General features: G+C 41.1%; 1 protein-coding gene across 3 annotated transcripts in view; it reads right to left on the minus strand.

The window, feature by feature from the left end:
* The window catches only part of LOC136845170 (GTP-binding protein Di-Ras2), a 199,093-nt gene that overhangs the window by 37,021 nt on the left and 144,572 nt on the right, over positions 1–17,500 (minus strand). The gene's annotated exons all lie outside the window — the stretch shown is intronic.

A 17,500-nucleotide genomic window follows, 5' to 3' on the forward strand; every position in this document is an offset into this window, starting at 1 on the left:
ATAAATTAATGTGACTTGCCTTCCTGTGACTTTTTTCATAGCCATAACTGTGACTTTTTTTCCTGTGATTTTTTTACCGGCCACCTTAGAAAGAAAGGGGACTAAATGAACTGCTACAAGAAAACCACAAGAAAAGGCCATAATTTCTGATGGCAAAAGGTAAGAGGGACTGACCAAACACGCCCTCCTCCAACTCGCACCTTTCAAACAGCGTGATACCAGGAGTGATGCCTTACGGAATACTTCCGGAACAATGGAGGTGAAACACATACAAGTTGGACGCTGAAGACAAGCTACTTCTAAGAGAGAAGTCCTTTGCCTCATCTCGATCAAGAAAGGTTTGCAAAACCTCCCCAGATGTGAGGACAATGTTCTACACACATATTAATCTGAAGGAGCTAATCGACATTGCGCAAAGCACCGAAGAACACACATGCCTTCCTAAAACCAGGCTAAGCTAGGCCCATATGACGATGCTTCCCGAATATGCTAGGATTTACTTCCAAGCCAAGAGTACTAATATTGGCATCAGGGGTCATTTTGCAAAATTTGCTCACATTATCAGGAGGATATGAGTATCAAAATAGACAAGTAACACTGCGCCGAAGTTTCTTCGACGCAATCGAGTTTTCTGTACAGCTGCTACAGCGTATAATCAAGGCCACCGAAAATAGATCTATCTTTCGGTGGTCTCCGTATAATTCATGAAACTTTAACCAAGGCCCGGTGGCGGCCTATACTATATCGTTGCCAGTAGCACGATTATGGCTAACTTAAACCTTAAATAAAATAAAGACTGCTTAGACTAGGGGGCTGCAATTTGGTATGGCTGATGATTGGAGGGTGGATGATCAACATACCAATTTGCAGCCCTTTAGCCTCAGTAGTTTTTAAGATCCGAGGGCGGACAGAAAAAGTGCGGACGGACAGACAAAGCCGGAACAATAGTTTTCTTTTACAGAAAACTAAAAGAAAGATTGAGACTGGCATTGGAAACACTGAAATGAACTAAGTCTGCTTATTCAAAGAGACTACAATAAAGGGAGAGATGGCTGGGCAAGTAATTATACAACAGAAGAGAAGCCATATCGGACCGCGTCAAAGGCCTTCTTAGACATCCCAAAAGCTTCCGAGAGAGGATGAACGCAAATAATTCAAGTGAGATACCGGCAGATCAAAGGCTGACCTAGCCTTACAAAAGCGACTTAGGAAAAAAAAAAAGTATACCTTAGTTTTACCAGACCACTGAGCTGATTAACAGCTCTCCTAGGGCTGGCCCGAAGGATTAGACTTATTTTACGTGGCTAAGAACCAATTGGTTACTTAGCAACGGGACCTACAGCTTATTGTGGAATCCGAACAACATTATAGCGAGAAATGAATTTCTATCACCAGAAATAAACTCCTCTAACTCTTCATCAGCCGGCCGAAGACTCGAACTCGGGCGACTTAGGAGGTCAGGGAGAAGGATAAAAGATTCGATTTGTTGTTTTAGAAGGTGAGCAATGTCATTAGTTTCCCCCCCAAAAAAAGATAATGTATGGGCGTGATTCTATGGTGGAGAAATACTAGTAAATGGGACAAGAGTAGGAAAGAAATGCCACTAGGCCTAGAAGTTTTTCCCCGTCTTTAGAAACTCAACAATTATTCAAACATCACTTAACTGATATGAAACAAATCTACAGGTTGGTAAGTAACTAAGTAACCCAGTCAACTGGAGTGGAATAACTAGTTTGAGTCAGGAGAAAAAAAACCCATAAAATTGAGAATGGAATGGAATATAGAATTTTGGCCCAAGGACGAGCGCTGGGACCTATGAGGTCATTCAGCGCTGAAAGGGAAACTGATAGTCGAAAGGTTTGAAAGCTGTAACAGGAGGAAAACCACGCAGTTGCACTATGAATCAGTTATTAGGAGAGGTAGAAAGTAAGATGGAAGAAAATGAATATGAATGGAGGGACAGTAAAATGAATGAAAGGGGTTGCAGCTAGGGGCCGAAGGGACGCTGCAAAGAACCTTAAATAATGCCTACAGTGCACCGCATGAGGTGCACTGACGGTACTACCCACCTACGGGGCACAAAGGTGGGGAGAAAGCCAGCTTAGGCTAAAGAAAACTGGAATTTTTAGAGGGTGATGAATTCAAACGATTATCTTACATCATGACAATGGGCTTCATTCCCTAATTAATTTTATTTAGCAGACAGTCTACAACTGCTCTAAAGACAGCAATATAATCAGTCAGACTGAGATTCCAACGAGGTAAATAAAGGGCTACGTCCCTTCTCTTCAAAAAAGACTCCAAGATACAGGTGTATCTTGGAGTCCATAAAGGCCTTCTATAAAGGCCTCCAGAACAGACGCAATATTTACATTAGAATAAATGAACAAAAGGACCTGGGTTATGGTTTGGGCTCGGTCAAAGTTTCGCAGACGGCGGTTAACAGGAATGACGAGGTGTCAAAGTTCACGTGACCACAACAAGGTTGTGGTCAGTATAGCCTAAAGGAGATGAAATATAGAGTGGGGTCTCACGTTGACAAGCGAGGGAAAGGTCAAGAGTTTTAGCCAGTTGCTCCATTTTCGGTTTTAAATTTCTCGTTTCTAGATTACCTCCCATGAACTTCAATCGTTTGCAGCTTGCACCACATCGACGCTCCTTAATGTCCACTAGAAAAAACCGGTTCAAGACAAAGCTTCCCTCTCCAGAAAACGCGGGAAGTAAACTCGTTACGAGTTCCTGAGAATCGCCATATCTCGAGGGTCCACTCAGTCTAACATAAAGAGAAGTAATTGTTCAAGTGTTCCTGACCTCATTTCGCTTGGAAAACAAACCTAAATTATATGTTGTATGCACATACCGTCAACAAAAAGGCAAAGCGAAATATGTAAAGGTCACACGTCAGCGAGCTGGTAACGCTACCAACCAAATGTTATCAACACTCAGAAGATTTCTCTGACGTCACTGAAAATGCTCTTCTTGCCCCCGCCCCCCCAAAGCCCCACTTAGAGCTAGTGCGTTCGCCGATATCGACTGGAAATATTTCGTTGATTTTACATAGAGGAATTAAATTATATAAGAAAATTAATAAATCAGTAAACAAAAATGTAAATAAATGAGACTGAATGGTGGTCATCGACGCCGAAATCATATGCCAATATTAATATTAGCAAAAACAGCACTATCAATAGTATATAAGTAAGATTACCAAGTGAAAAAACGAATTTCGGATATGGGATGCTGTTGCTAAATATATAAATAAACGGATTTAGTAATGGGAAAAGTATTATTCGCAGTACTAGTGATACTAGAAGCAATTGTAAACATCTTCAACTCAAATAAAAACAGATAATATTAGTGACAAAAAAATAGTACTAGCAGTATTAAAGTGAAAAAATCCTCAAAAAAAAAGAGGGTAAGTTATATTAAACACAAATGAAATCAGTGGAAGTAAAAGCAGTACTGAATCCAAGGAAGGTGACCGTCCCTACACCAGGAGAGGAGTTTCCTCAGCTAAAGGTTAACGATGCTACTATAACTTTCAATAAGGTCAAAGGGAATTGAAAACAGACAGTGACTGGACCCATCGTTGCCACTTGCAGGAGAATTCAAGGAATTCGAGAGCTGAAAGGAAGTTGCGTCAGTGGGAACACTCATTTTAGCCTCTCTCTCTCTCTCTCTCTCTCTCTCTCTCTCTCTCTCTCTCTCTCTCTCTCTCTCACACACACACACACACACTCATGTAAACACACAAAAATGGAGTATGCTGATTTAAATCAGAAATAAAGTACAATAAATATGTGTGTGTGTGTGTGTGTGAGAGAGAGAGAGAGAGAGAGAGAGAGAGAGAGAGAGAGAGAGAGAGAGAGAGAGAGTTCACTTACATATTGGCTCTTTAAATATCCATGAAATTTATCCTCCTGCAAATTCCCAAAAGAAATTAGCTATATGCTTGGATAACCCTGTCAGCCATACATATAATGCCTCCAAAGGACAGAACCGTAGGCCTAGCGGAAATCTCGCCATTCGAATAACTCAAAAGAAAGTTATGAATGAAAAAAATATTAAGAATATTGAACTGGAAATACTTTCTTCATTGTTTTTACTAACGAACAGAAAACGCAAACGAAAACGATAATGACAAACCAAGAAATGTCCATTAGACTAAAAGTCCAAAAACAGCACCTCCCATCGCTTGGCGAACCAAGCAGTCTTTGGAAGTTGACACTCTGCCCTCTCTCTCGCTCTCTCTTTCTCTCGGAACGAAAATAACAGCTCGTTTGGTCTTCAATATCATCAGAGATAACATCATTAAGACCATATACGAACGCAGGCTCCAGGAATATCAAGAACTTTCGAAGAAGCAATCGTTAGATGTAGGGAAAGATGAGATGGAGGAGGAGACGTATGGGTTGGGGGGGGTGGGGGGAGCAAGGTACTGAGGTTACAAATGACCCTTGTCCAGGTCTCATTTTAGCGCTGACCTGAAGACGTAGGTGTATATGAAGGAAAGCTGTTTATCCCTTTCATCATCATCATAACAGTAGCAAAGAAAAAGCAGCAACAAGACAGCCATAGCAACACCTGGAGCAATAGTACTATTAAAAGCGATGGCAACACTGGCGCCAATAATAGTATCAGCATTACCACTAACACGAGTAGAGGCAGCAAATAAAACAGTAACAGCAGCAACGCCAGCAGCAATAGTAAGAACTTCAACAACAGCATTCAAAACACCTGCAGCAATGGCAACTGCAACATTAGCGACTGCAACAGCAATAGGAACACTAACAGCAATTTAAGTAGAAACGCTATTAACCGAATAAAGAACGGCAATCTCTGAAAATCAAATCTTTGGTTTTACTTTACAAATTATGAAAATACAATTTACCCGACTTACTGATATCGAGAATAAAAAAAATCAGTAAATATAGAAATAGATGGATGAGAATTCTGAAATAAAGAGGATAAATTTCGATGTTATTGATAAAAAAAAGAAAAGTACCCAGCCATTTAGGATGGTGGGGTCTACTTTCGGAACACTTCGACGTTGCAAAATACGGTTCACAAATGACCATCATTTGGCATGGGAATGGGATACTTAGCATTCGTTTACTTTTAGGGTGTGTGTGTGTGTGTGTGTGTTTGTGTGTGTACAAGTGAGAGTCCATACGAGGGATATGTATTTACGAGGCTGTAGTGAAGCATTTTTTCTCGCAGTGACATTTGGTTCAGTCCTCTCTCTCTCTCTCTCTCTCTCTCTCTCTCTCTCTCTCTCTCTCTCTCTCTCTCTCTCTCTCAGAATAGCAACGAAAACCGCACGCTAGGCTGAAGCCTAACTGCGGTATATTTGTCCGAACTTTAAGTATGAATTAATAAATGATAAAAAGCAGAATTTCGTTCACCTTCCCAACACCAGAGACGAAAAACCACTCCCACAAAAGACATCTCACGAACGAACCGCCCTAATCCGAACAAGCCAAAAGAGACATGCGCTAAGCACCGATGATTCCCTTTTGTTAAGGGATCGAACGCCAGCCGCCTCTTGTACGAGAGGAAAATCCGTTTTCTGTCCGCGTATTTCAGGGTCGCGTTCTGTCACACAACTTTAAAACAAATCCACCCGCCGCCGGCGTCATACAGAACTACTGAGTCTCTCTCTCTCTCTCTCTCTCTCTCTCTCTCTTCTCTTTTTGGGTAATGCAAGCACAGCTCTGAAAGGTCAAAACAGTTTTTCATTGTAGAGGTTAGAATGCCACAGACTGTTCACCTTTTTGAAATCCTCGCCACGCTTCTCGTTGCCTGCGGACGGTAGTATACAGCCCGAACGGTTGATTAAAACGGCTTTGTTCGAAAGTTCAGTGCAATTCTGATTATACCGACCAGGAGGAGTATTCATGCGATGCTGATTAGGCCTACATTCACTCCTTCCCGTGCTCCTTTTGTTCTTAGGGCCACGGACGATGCACAAAGCTCCTAGACAACTGTGAGTTAGTTGTTTTTTTACTGATTTGATATAATTTATGAAAATACGGCTATATAGCCATGTACTGGGCACTTTCAGCCATAGAGCGCATAATATACTGTAGAAGAGAGGGGGTTGGAGTGGGTAGATAGCAAGCAGGAATGGATGTAAAATAAAAGGCTAAAATTTGGGTGCAGCTATTAGCCGAAGGGACGCTGTAAACCTTTCGTCATGCCTACAGTGCACTACGTGAGGTGCACTGGCGGCACTACCGCCAAGGTTTTTTTTTAATATTACGACCTACATTTTTTTTCAACAGTGTTGGTAAAAACCAGTTTTTGTTCACAATTTCAACAATGTGAATATCCCATGGTTCTTGCAGCGTAGGGCGTCACTCCATTTTCCAATTTTTTTTATATTTTCAACCCCTGGCTCGATATTGCTGCACAGGAAGCTTCGAAACCCCGACAAACCACCTCTTCCTATATTTACTCTGAATCAGCATTTCTCAGATGACTTTCTTTCCCCTTACTGCCAAGCTCTGGCACCGTCTTCCTTGCTTGCGCTTCCACCGACGATTCTAAGCTCATTTGAAGTCAACCTTGGTCTTTTTTGGGGGGTTCTCTTCGGGTCTGGGCAAGATACGGATTCTGAATTTGACTACAACTGTATGGATCTGTCTACAATATGGTGTATAGCTCTGTTACTATTGTATTTTTGTGTATAATTTATAGTTGACCAGAAACTAGTGGTCACCTTAGAACCTAAAATATATATATATATATATATATATATATATATATATATATATATATATATATATATATATATATATATATATAATACAAACATGCGCCTAGGAGGAGCACCACGCATTATTGGAGATCTTACCTCCCTACCTCCCTGCACCAAACACCCCCACCCACCCACCCTGCACCCCACCCCCACCCTGCACCCCACCCCTTCCAACCCCCACCCACTCGTCTCCGCCTTCTCAGATCTTAATAGAGAGTGACGGAGTCTCCGTCGAAACAAAAGAAGCACGAAATGATCAAGACAGAGGGATAACACGAGAAGGAAAACGCCGATGATGTGAGAACGGAAGACGGGGAGACGAACTGCGATACAGAAGGCAATATAAGCCCGAGGAAGGCAAAGAGTAATGGATGGCGGTACAGAAACGTCGGGGATTTGATGAAATGAGACAACGAAATGGGAGAAAAAACGCGCATAAAGGAAGATACAACATGAAAGGAATGCAGGCGTGGAAAGTATAAAAGCAGCCCTGAGATTGATATAAGACGAATAAGTATAAAATACTCGAATATCGAAAGGATTGAGAAACTGCCACAAAAATAAAAAGAGGAAACGAGTAAAAGAAATTGGAAAAGAGAGACGAAAGTGACAAAATGAAGACGAAAAAGGCTGCGTATTTGTTTAATAAAACAAAGAGGCAACGAGAATGATAAAACCAAAAGTAAACAAGTAATTAATGCGCCGAAGCTTCTTCGGCGCAATCGAGCTTTCTGTACAGCCACTACAGCATATAACTAAGGTCACCGAAAATAGATCTATCTTTTGGTGGTCTCGTTATAATGCTGTGAGCCACGGCCCATGAAACTTTAACCACGGCTCGGTGGTGGCCTGGCCTATATCGTTGCTAGACGCAAGATTATGGATAACTTTAACCTTAAATAAAATAAAAACTGCTGAGGCTAGAGGGCTGCAATTTGGTATATTTGATGACTGGAGGGTGGATGATCAACATACCAATTTGCAGCCCCCTAGCCTCAGTAGTTTTTAAGATCTGAGGGCGGACAGAAAAAGTGCGGACGGACAGACAAAGCCATCTCATAGTTTTTTTTTACAGAAAAATAAAAAGCTAAAACGGCAACGAAAATGATAAAACCAAAAGTCAAAAAGCATATCTAGGCAAAAAAATTCCATTCTAAATAAAACAAAAAATAAAAAAAAGAGACAGGAATAAAGTCACTGAGACGGGTTATTTTCATCTTTCAAGGGAAGCCCCAGACTCTCTCCTTGAATTCCCGGTGTGTCATCCTTGCCTTCCAATTTACCAAGGGCACGAGGTGAACCTTGAATTCACCGTGATTTCGTTTTTACTCTAAATGCACCAAATAATGTTCGACCTTGGGTTTGAACTTACGGAATACATTAGCCTTTGAATTCACTGCACTCTAATCCCAAGCCTTGAATTCACTGCACTTTAATCCCAAGCCTTGAATTCAATGCACTCTAATCTCAAGCCTTGAATTCACTGCACTCTAATCCCGGCCTTGAATTCACTGCGCTCTAATCCCCGGCCTTGAATTCACTGCCCTCTAATCCCAAGCCTTGAATTCACTGCACTCTAATCCCCGGCCTTGACTTCACTGCCCTCTAATCCCAAGCCTTGAATTCACTGCACTCTAATCCCAAGCCTTGAATTCACTGCACTCTAATCTAAAGCCTTGAATTCACTGCACTCTCATCCCCGACCTTCAATTCACTGCACTCTAAATCCCAAGCCTTGAATTCACTGCACTCTAATCCCAAGCCTTGAATTCACTGCACTCTAATCCCAAGCCTTGAATTCACTGCACTCTTATCCCCGGCCTTGAATTGACTGCACTCTAATCCCAAGCCTTGAATTGACTGCACTCTAATCCCCGGCCTTGAACTCACTGCACTCTCATCCCGGCCTTGAATTCACTGCACTATCATCCCCGGCCTTGAACTCACTGCACTCTCATCCCGGCCTTGAATTCACTGCACTCTCATCCCCGGCCTTGAATTCACTGCACTCTCATCCCCGTCCTTGAATTCACTGCATTCTCATCCCCGGCCTTGAATTCACTGCACCCTCACCCCCGGCCTTGAATTCACTGCACTCTAATCCCCGGCCTTGAATTCACTGCACTCTAATCCCAAGCGTCGAATCCACTGCACTCTAATCCCCAGCCTTGAATTTACTGCACTCTAATCCCCAGCCTTGAATTCACTGCACTCTAATCCCAAGCCTTGAATTGACTGCACTCTAATCCCAAGCGTCGAATTCACTGCACTCTAATCCCAAGCGTCGAATTCACTGCACTCTAATCCCCAGCCTTGAATTTACTGCACTCTAATCCCCAGCCTTGAATTCACTGCACTCTAATCCCAAGCGTCGAATTCACTGCACTCTAATCCCCAGCCTTGAATTTACTGCACTCTAATCCCCAGCCTTGAATTCACTGCACCCTAATTCCAAGCCTTGAATTCAAATAAAAAAATTACCCCTTAACTTTGAATTCACATAATAATAACCACATATTCAGATAAAAAAATATCAGAAAGTCAGTCTCGCTTTTGAATTCACCACAACATAATCCTGTGCACGGAAACTGGCTATCCTTGAATTCAACCTTAAATTTGGTTTTCTTAAATTTTATCCACGTCCTTAAATTTCCCTGATGCCACGATCGCCGGAATTCTCTTTGAATTCCACGAATGTCAGCCATGGGTTTGAATTCCGGAAAAAAAGAGACACGAGGCCGTTGTAGTTGAAAACGAGGAAAATATTTGAAAAAATTTGAAATCAACGAAAATATTTGAAAATGACGGAAATGTTTGGAAACGTCGGAAATCGAAGCCAATTTTTGAAAATGACGAAAATGTTCGAAAACGTTGGAAATCGACGAAGATTTTGAAAATAACGAATATGTTTGAGAACGTTGGAAATCGACGGAAATTTTTGTATATAAGGAAAATGTTTCAAACCGTTTGAAATCGATGAAGATTTTGAAAATAACGAAATGTTTGAGAACGTTTGAAATCGACGGAAACGTTTGAAAATAGTGAAAACGTTTGAAATCTCCGAAAACGTTTGCAAATCACGAAAATGTTTGAAATCGACGAAGATTTTGAAAATAACGAATATGTTTGAAAACGTTTGAATTCGACTACAACGTGAGAAAATCACGAAAATATTTGAAAACATTTGAAATCGACAAAAAGGTTTGAAAACTACGAAAATGTTTAGAAACGTTTGAAAATGAAATTTTCTAAAAACTCCTGAAAACGCTGGAAAATGACGAAAATGTTTGAAAGGATATGAAAATGAACGTTTCCGAAAACTTGAGAGCAACGAAAATGCGCGAAACGTTTGAAAACGACGAAAACGTTTGAAAATGAAAAAAATGTTCGAAAATGGTTGAAAACTTGGGAAAAAAGTTTGAAAACGACGAAAGTATTTGAGCAAGCGGAGAAGAACAGGGAACACGTGGGAAAAAGAGAAAGGCAGGAGCCGAAGAATTAAGGGAAAGACAACAGATCGGAACAGAGGAAAAATCAGCCGAGAAGTAAGAAATTCTAAAAATGATAAACAAAGATACATCCCACTAAAAAGGGAAAATTATTATGAAAGGCTACACAGTCCTCGAGAGAGAGAGAGAGAGAGAGAGAGAGAGAGAGAGAGAGAGAGAGAGAGAGAGAGAGAGAACCTTCCTAGCAGAAAGCTTAAAGATGCAGTACGCAGAATAAAGACGGTGGGGCAAGGAGATGGATTTGGGGGGGGGGGGGGTGGGGTGGACTAGAAAAAGAGAGAGAGAGAGAGAGAGAGAGAGAGAGAGAGAGAGAGAGAGAGAGAGAGAGAGCACTCTCTCCCGCCAAACAAATAATAGCGACGACAATAACGCTAGTGGAAAACCCATTCCTAACTGCTATTACCTCCACCAAGTATATCATAATCTTGGTCAGTTTTCTACATCTTTTGCAGCTTTTTAACGACTGAGCCTGAATACTAATAAACTAATTCATTATTCTGATGAATTCGATCATTGTTATTCACAGAAAGTGCCTACCTTCATTACTGTGTGTAAAAAGTTTTAATCTTGCTGAGCATTTTGGTAACTCTCCGGGTTGTGTGCTTGAACAGAACAGAATACAGAATTTTGGCCAAAGGCCAAGCGCTCGGACCTATGAGGTCATTCAGCGCTGGAAAGGTAATTGAAAGTACAAAGGTCTGAAAGATGTAACAGGAAGAAAATCTCGCAGTTGCACTACGAAATAATTGTTAGGAGAGGGTGGATAGCAAGATGGAAGAAAGAGAATATGAACTGAGGCACAGTAAAAGGAATGAAAGGGGTTGTAGCTATGGGCCGAAGGGACGCTGCAAAGAACCTTTAGTAATGCCTACAGTTCACCGTGCGAGATGCCCTGACGGCACTACACCCCTAAGCGGAAAATTGAGTAACTAAGTTAAATGCCTTGGTGGATGTTTGTTATATCTGATTATCCTACTATTTCTGCTAATGATATTGTTGTTTTATTATTAGTATTAGTGACGTTTAATTATATTTCTACTATAATTACTACCAAAATTATTATTCTCTTTCATTTTGCTGTGCTCGCTTTATTGGCTCACTTTCTCAATCAACCTCTGACTCTAAATTCATTCTTTTGCAGTCATCATTGACCTTGAACTCTAAACTACGTCAGCTGCGAAGGTGGCTTCAATAAAAAAGGGTCAGTTATTTATTTAATACTTCTTTACAGATATGTCCGCTATGAGAGGAGAGTTGAGCTTAGTAATAAGAGCTTAGAGACAGCTAAGCTTCGGATTTTTCTTCCTGGTTTTATCACCTTTCTCCCTTCAGGAGGCAGGACTCTCTCTCTCTCTCTCTCTCTCTCTCTCTCTCTCTCTCTCTCTCTCTCTCTCTCTCTCTCTCTCTGTGTATCTTTAAAACTATCGAAATTTTTATGTAGACGTAAATCTGCCTTTTACAGGAAGAAGGGGTTACAGAAATTGGGAAAATAGACTCAGGAACAGAATCCCAAAGCTTTACAGAGAAGAGGCGTTGGCTAGAAGTTACAAGAATTCTAAACAAGTTAAAATGCGCCGAAGTTTCTTCGGCGCATTCGAGTTTTCTGTACGTCGTATAATCAATGACACCGAAAATAGAGCTATCTTTCGCTGGTCTCTGTATAATGATGTATGAGCCGCGGCCCATGAAACTTTACCCACGGCCCAGGGGTGGCCTGGCCTATATCGTTGCCAGACAAACGATTATGGCTAACTTTAGCCTTAAATAAAATAGAAACTACTGAGGGTAGAGGGCTGCAATTTGGTATGTTTGATGATTGGAGGGTGGATGATCAACATACCAATTTGCAGCCCTCTAGCCTCAGTAGTTTTTAAGATCTGAGGGCGGACTGTAAAAGTGCGGACGGACAGACAAAGCCATCTCAATAGTTTTTTTAAGAAAACGAAAACCGACAGAATAAATTGAAGTCCCTCCATCGAACGACTCCTAAAGACAAAATTGAGATTCTCCTTCCATTAAGACATAAGATGCGACGCCAGCGCGCGTGACATCGAACCAGCCACTCAATCAATACAACCAAATGCATCGGCAGATGGAATCACGCGTGCCCAGTCACTCTGGTCGATCGCGGGCCTCGCTGTGACCCCACAGTCGCTCGGGGCAAGATACAAAAAATACTGATGTTGGAAAAATGAAAAAAAAGGAGAAAGGCAAACGAATGCCAATATCGGGAAACGCCAACGTAGCAAGTAAAATTCTAAAACAAAACAAATATATCACAGGCTTCAAAATAAAAAGCAGACGAAAAAAGCACAAATCCAACTAAGCCTCCTGCGGATAAACCGAAACGATAAAAACGTTCACGGTGGCAAGTATGAAATATGTTGTGTGTTGTATATATATATATATATATATATATATATATATATATATATATATATATATATATATATATATATATATATATAATATATATATATATATATGTGTTTATATATATTTACATATACATAAATTATATATATATAGATGCATATACATATGTATATGTATATATTTACAAATATATGTTTATTTATATATATGTATATACATATGTATATATATGTATATGTAAATATATACATATGCATATATATATTATATGTATATATACGTATAATATATATGCATATTTATATGTACATATTTACATATGCATATATGTTATATGTATATATATATGTATGTATATATATATATATATATATATATATATATATATATATATATATATATATCTATATGTACAAACTGGGAGAGAGAGAGAGAGAGAGAGAGAGAGAGAGAGAGAGAGAGAGAGAGAGAGAGAGAGAGAGAGAGAGAACGCACTGTAATATGGAAAATGGGAGAAAAAACAAAATGCTGCTTCAGCACATTTGCTAAATATATAAGCAACACCAAAAATGCAAATTGAGCAAAATAATGATCTTTTTCTCATTATCAGAACTTACTGGTGTAGACCAGAAGGCCTTACTGCTAGCGTGCAAAGTGTCTGTGAAGCTGTGAAATTTCTATGCACGGGGGTTTGACGTCTGTTGGTGAAGTGGCTGTGAAATGCATGAAGTTGTTGAGAGGCTACATGATTCCTTTGCACGGAGATTTGATGTGTTGTTCATGAGGCCTATGGGAAATCTAAAAAAAACAGTTGTAAGGCTGTGGAAAGTTTTTGCAGAAGGGTTTGACGTGCTGTTCGAGAGTCTCTGTGGGAATTGAGGTTAGAGGTGCTGTTGGTGGTCCCCTCTGTGGCGGTAAAGCTGTGGAATTTTTCTGTACAGGGGTTCGAGGCGATGCTAGTGAGGTTTTTGTGAAATGTTCTCTGAAGAAAATCATCTTTCCAAAAGAAAGGTCTTTGAAATTATATATATATATATATATATATATATATATATATATATATATATATATATATATATATATATATATATATATATATATATATATATATATATATATATATCTTGCTCTCTTTTCAAATGAATCACAGGAAGTTCAATATGATTTAATTTTGAAATAAATCCACAAAACCATCAATTCCAAACCGCTAGCACCGGAAATGAAAATTTGATGAAATGCTCATATAAAACTGTTTAAAATTATTGTTACGAACAATCCTTTTGGAATCGCTAACAGAAGATAAATGTCATGACATTTCATTAATTAATGAGTTAACACAGAGATGAATAAAAAAGAAATACATCAATAGGAGGAAAGGAATAATATAAAAATATCGAAAGGAATAATGGATGAAAACCATTCATATTTCACACACTTCCTCTGCAAAAAGCGGCAACTTTTAAATTTCCCACTGGCAACTGCATTCTCTCCCTCCTTCCGTGTTCCCTCTATAACCTTCCTTCTTTTACAAGGCTGGGTAATCGCTTCCGACTTGCGTAGAGCGAGACGTTTCGCCTTCTTTCTTTCAGGCAAGTGAGATCTCTTGCAATCAGGATGCCAGTGCCGTCGGCTTTCATTGCATAGTTGCACATGAAAGCACACAAGGTATAAATACCTGTGCATGCAAACAAAAAATAGTATATTACCTTTCTCAAACAAGCAATGGAAAATGTTCAGGTACAAAACCTGAACTATTTTTTGAACAAGCAAAAATATAATCGTACAGTCATCCTTAAAAATAAAATCTCATGTTGCCGAAAGGAAAAAAAAAAAAAAAAGGTTGCTCATCCAAAGAATCCAGATCACCTGTGCCAAAAATAGTGGCCCGGTTACCTGGGAAAATCCACGATTACGTGATTGGACGAACACACAAACAAACAAAAGAAAAAAAAAAACTAGCAAGTTTACCTGTACAAAGATCAGCGGGAGAATCGCAGTCTATTTCCGGAAATACCTGGATTATTCCAAATGTCTGAAGTTCAAGGTAACATTGATTCAGTGAGTTTCTCTCTCTCTCTCTCTCTCTCTCTCTCTACAAAAAATGCAAAGTTCATAAAAGCCAGTTCCGTGTATAATTCAAATATATTCCAAAGCAACTAAGGAATATCTCTCTCTCTCTCCCTCTCTCCCTCTATAAGCCTCTCTCTCTCTCTCTCTCTCTCTCTCTCTCTCTCTCTCTCTCTCTCTCTCTCTCTCAAAAAAGATGCAGTTCATAAAAGTCTGAAATATTTCAAAGCAACTTTGGAAATCTTTCTCCCTCTATCTGTGAGCCCGCCTCTCTCTCTCTCTCTCTCTCTCTCTCTCTCTCTCTCTCTCTCTCTCTCTCTCTCTCTCTCTCTCTCTCATACACATGTTGTAAGGGCAGTGGACGAACCTGTCAGTCAATCAAACTCTCTTCTTGAAAATAATTAAGACTTCCTCTATCTTTTCCTGTTTGTATAAGCTTTCTTTTTGACTTTCAGAAAGCGAGGTGTGCGCGCGTCGAAACTAGGACTCTCTCTCTCTCTCTCTCTCTCTCTCTATTTATCTACCTGTGGAAACAAAGGTTATCTGTCTGCCTGTCTCTCTCTCTCTCTCTCCTTGCCTCATTTCAAAAGGAAGAAGACTGTCTCAACATCCCCCATTGTAATTGAGTCCTTCGCTTTAAAAAGCGATTCTGCCGTTTCATTACATGACCCTTGACCTATTCCTGGGCAAATATCTCGAACCGCGGGAGTCATTCCCCCCATCCTACCTAACCCTACCCCACCCCGCCATCCTACTATATACCCTCATTAAGCCAAGCCTTTCCCAGGCGATCTGACCGCATTCAATTCTACTCTTCCTATTAACTCCGTCAAAAAGGTTGGGAGGAGGTTGGGTTTTCAGTCGGGTCTACAGTACGTACATACAAGCAGAGTACCTCGAGAACGGGTGAGCGGAATTGCTGTCGCTTCGCCAATGAGTCCTGGCATAGATTATGTCTCTCCTGGATGAGAATATGAGTTTATGGAAACTGTCACTGGCGGATTTTTGCCGTCGCCGCACATTCTCTTCCCTATATACAAACCCTTTCCTCCCTCTCAATCTTCTCACTCCATAATCTCTCCCTTATAACTCCTCCTCATTTTCCTCCCCAAGCCTTTCCTCCCTCTCAATCTTCTCACTCCATAATCTCCCCCTTGTAACTCCTCCCCAAGCCTTTCTTCCCTCTCAATCTTCTCATTCCATAATCTCTCCCTTGTAACTCCTCCTCATTTTCCTCCCCAAGCCTTTCCTCCCTCTCAATCTTCTCATTCCATAATCTCTCCCTTGTAACTCCTCCCCAAGCCTTTCCTCCCTCTCAATCTTCTCACTCCATAATCTCTCCCTTGTAACTCCTCCTCATTTTCCTCCCCAAGCCTTTCCTCCCTCTCAATCTTCTCACTCCATAATCTCTCCCTTGTAACTCCTCCCCAAGCCTTTCCTCCCTCTCAATCTTCTCACTCCATAATCTCTCCTTGTAACTCCTCCCAAGCCTTTCCTCCCTCTCAATCTTCTCACCCATAATCTCTCCCTTGTAACTCCTCCTCATTTTCCTCCCCAAGCCTTTCCTCCCTCTCAATCTTCTCACTCCATAATCTCTCCCTTGTAACTCCTCCCCAAGCCTTTCCTCCCTCTCAATCTTCTCACTCCATAATCTCTCCCTTGTAACTCCTCCCCAAGCCTTTCCTCCCTCTCAATCTTCTCATTCCATAATCTCTCCCTTGTAACTCCTCCCCAAGCATTTCCTCCCTCTCAATCTTCTCGCTCCATAATCTCTCCTTTGTAACTCCTCCCCAAGCCTTTCCTCCCTCTCAATCTTCTCACTCCATAATCTCTCCCTTGTAACTCCTCCCCAAGCCTTTCCTCCCTCTCAATCTTCTCACTCCATAATCTCTCCCTTGTAACTCCTCCCCAAGCCTTTCCTCCCTCTCAATCTTCTCACTCCATAATCTCTCCCTTGTAACTCCTCCTCATCTTCCTCCCCAAGCCTTTCCTCCTTCTCACTCCAAAATCTCTCCCTTGTAACTCCTCCCCATCTTCCCCAAGCCTTTCCTCCCACTCAATCTTCTCACTCCATATTCTCTCCCTTGTAACTCCTCCTCATCTTCCTCCCTCTCAATCTTCTCACTTCATATTCTCCCCCTTGTAACTCCTCCTCATCTTCCTCCCTAAGTCCCTTCTGCCCCTTGCCGCCCACATCCCACTCACCTCCTCCTCCTCCTCCTCCTCCTCCCCCCACCTCCCCCTCACCCACCTCTGACCTAATCTAACCCGACCTCCCAAGCTGTCAGGAGAAGAAAGGTCACGCTGTGTATCGCCTTACCTGGCAATTCCCTCCGCCTTTCCTTATGACCTTTGGCAGCCTTACGCTGAGTGTAAGCTTCCCCTTCAATCTGCTGCCTTCTACAGGAGTATCTTTGAGTTGGTACGATTCTCTCGGGAGTCAACCTTTTTCTGTAGGTGAAGGAAGAGGCCTCTGTGCTTACCTGAGAAGCTACCACTTAATTCTCTTGCTGACTAACAATAAAGTAAAAAAATACAACGGAGTTTCTTCGGTGTATTCGAGTTTTCTGTACATTGTATAATGCTGTATGAAACTCGCAGCCACGCCCCATGAAACTTTCAGCCAAGGCCCGGTGGTGGCCTGTGTTGTTGGCACCTATAGCGGTTCCAACGCACAATCATGGCTACCTTTAACTTTAAACAAAATAAAAACTACTGAGGCTAGAGGGTTGCAATTTGGTATGATTGATGACTGAAGGATGGATGATCCACATACCAATTTGCAGCC

This window comes from Macrobrachium rosenbergii, chromosome 13 (genome assembly GCF_040412425.1).
Source record: "Macrobrachium rosenbergii isolate ZJJX-2024 chromosome 13, ASM4041242v1, whole genome shotgun sequence".
In the NCBI taxonomy this organism is placed as follows: Eukaryota; Metazoa; Arthropoda; class Malacostraca; order Decapoda; family Palaemonidae; genus Macrobrachium; species Macrobrachium rosenbergii.